The sequence below is a fragment of the Plectropomus leopardus genome, unplaced genomic scaffold (genome assembly GCF_008729295.1).
Source record: "Plectropomus leopardus isolate mb unplaced genomic scaffold, YSFRI_Pleo_2.0 unplaced_scaffold13310, whole genome shotgun sequence".
Classification (NCBI taxonomy): domain Eukaryota; kingdom Metazoa; phylum Chordata; class Actinopteri; order Perciformes; family Serranidae; genus Plectropomus; species Plectropomus leopardus.
Genome location: NW_024614182.1, coordinates 1 through 2,734, shown reverse-complemented (window position 1 = coordinate 2,734; position 2,734 = coordinate 1). Strand labels below are relative to the sequence as shown.

The 2,734-nt window shown below is 36.6% G+C and overlaps 1 long non-coding RNA gene across 1 annotated transcript; it reads right to left on the bottom strand.

Annotated features, from left to right (window-relative positions):
• Positions 1-367: 367 nt before the first annotated feature.
• LOC121963938 lies at positions 368-2,721 on the bottom strand. The gene is made up of 3 exons (XR_006107297.1): positions 2,605-2,721; positions 1,465-1,770; positions 368-441 (listed from the first exon to the last, which is right to left on the bottom strand). It is a non-coding gene; the product is annotated as an uncharacterized LOC121963938 (long non-coding RNA).
• Positions 2,722-2,734: the final 13 nt, after the last annotated feature.

Below are 2,734 nucleotides of genomic sequence, written 5' to 3'. Positions count from 1 at the left end.
GTCAGTGGTCAAGGGACCCCTGTGAAATGGATGTGCCATTTTTCCATTGCCAAAATGTAGCCTTAATTCGGAGTGTTATTCAGTACCCTTACTGAGAAGCTAGCATTACATGCTTGACACCACTGGATTTCTTAGGTCTCTTAGTTTCAGGTGATACAAGTACCATCACGCTAGTTTTATAACTCATCCTGGTTTAATTGCATTGCTGTTACACATTAACACCGACAGCCCTAGTTCTGATGTAACAGCAAATGCATAGTGTCAGTATTTACAGTAACACAGTTAAGAGAAAGGAGTCCAAGTCAAAGTGAGTAGAGCAAGTGTTCTGTGTTGCATTTTGGTTTCTCGAGCCATTACCCTACCTGATAGTAAACAGCAGAGCAAATACTAGTACTAGCAGAGTGACAACTGTGGTGATGAAGGCTGGAAACATCACTTGGTCTGAAACATACAAGGGACATTAGAAGATTAGGATAAAGAAGTAAAATTTAAGCAAAAAATGCATTAGTGAGTAGTATCGGTAATTATTAAATTTGGTTTAAGTCATTTTGAAAGCGACATGTTAAACATGCTATGGAACTGGAGGCAGGGTGTTTTAATACCTCAAAGAGTGACACCAGATATTTCCACATATTCTCTCTGTCTTTCTCTCTCACACACACACACCCACACACAATTACACACTCAAATTTAAAAATTATGAAATCTATCAAATATCACTATTGCTTTCTGTCAAAAAACTTCTTTTCCAACTCTCTCTTTGTTCTCCAAGTTCATTTACAGTGCTTTATTTTGTGTGATGACTTTCCTCTCCCTTTATCTCGCTGTGTTCATCAGTCACACTCACCCACCCTCAAACCAACAACTTCCTGAAAAAAATATGAAGATATGGTTGGCACCACAAGCCTTGCTGCTAATTTAAGAAGGTGACAGAGACACGGATGGGCAAGTTGCACACAGGAGCAGGCAAAAAAAAGAAGTAACACTCGTATGGGTAGTCAACACTTACACCAGAACATGCCAGCCCTTAGCTCTGAAGCCAATAGTGTACTATTAATATTTGCGAGAACATGCACCATTGTTGTAAATACAAAGTTTGGATGGATGATGCTAATCCTGGGACAGAGGCAGACTGCATTTGGGAAAAAATACAACCCCCCCTCTGAAAAAGTTATCCTTCTTGGTGATGGTTACTATGTATTACCAACCATGGATAGGATCATTAATGTGGAAGTGTAAATAGTTTCCTTGGGCATTTCAGATTCAGTTTTTTAAAGTTTTTGCATTTTTTTTTTTGCATATTTTCCATTAAATATTAGAAATAGATCAAACAACATTTAAGCCATCCCTGGCTCCTTTGCAGTATGGGTAGTTAATAACTAATGAATAAGTACTGTACAATATAGAGTCTTTCAAGTTATGGCTTCCAGCTAACCAGTAACATTTTCAATTAGTAAGACAGACCGTGACTTTGTGCTGATGTTTGAGGCTGAAGGCTGTTGAAACAAAAACGTTGACTGGCAGATCCAAGAGAGTTGAAGCTGCGGCAGAGCAAGGTGGAAAGATTGTTCTCCTGTGGATGATTCGCAGTAAAGATGCTCCCCAGACTGCCATTTAGATTGCTTATTATGAACTTGTCAGAGTGATTGACAGGTAGCCCATCCAAATACCACTGTAAAGTGGGAGAGGGATTTCCGACAGTCCTGCAGGAACAGCTGAGCTGGGTTGGAGCTTGGTTGCAATCAGATGAGAGCAGGATTTGTGGGGCAACTGTAATGCATGAAGAGAAAATAGACTTTAGAAGTTTGTAGTCAAGTAAAGTCACGTTTAATCAACAAGATCTACCTGAGAAGTTGTGAATGAAGGCTATCATTATGCAAAGAAAATGCTGTTTCCGAAAGTCCTTTCCTTGTCCTTTTACCACAGGAATGAATGAATGGTTTGTAGTCATTTTAACCAGGATTAGGTTAATTTTACCCGAGTTTACTATTAACATATTTACTAAAGTATTTATATAATTTTAACCATATTGCCTTCTATACAGATAAGTTTCTATTGTAACAAGGATTCAAATTTGGCAAATATATATCAATAAAAAGTAAATAATAAAGAAGTAATTGTATCAGAAATCACTTACAGCTTCAACTAGGTCAAGAAAGTCATTGGTATTCGATGTTAATGGCCTTCTTGATCTTTCTCTATCCATCCACTGATGTATTGTCAATGACCATATTTGAACAATTACTGTCATGGTTTTAATATTTCCCCCAAATACAATCATCTGTTATGTGACTAAAGTTCCTCACTGGTTTTTTCCACACATATGAGGGTAGATCAAATATTAGAAACATGTCTCAGTGTAAAGTGTAACCTATCGTATGGTAAGTGTTAATTTAAATAAAAATGTATTGACACAATGTCACATTAAGTATTTAGTAAGAGTTTAATCAATAAAATGTCTAAATTAATGTCATATTTAAGCAAATTAAGAGCTTTATGAGAAACATGAAACGGGTAAATGAATAACTGAATATTAAAACTTTTGAATCAGTTTACTGAGATAAGGCTTTATGTAATGCAAAACATTTAAAATGTGACACTTACATTGAACATCTATTTGACTGATGTTAGATCGTCCAGTTCCAAGATGATTTTGAGCCTTGCAGAAAAAAGAACTGTTGTCTTTGGATGCTGTAATGATTAAAACACGTCCGTCCCCAATGAAAGTCTCCTG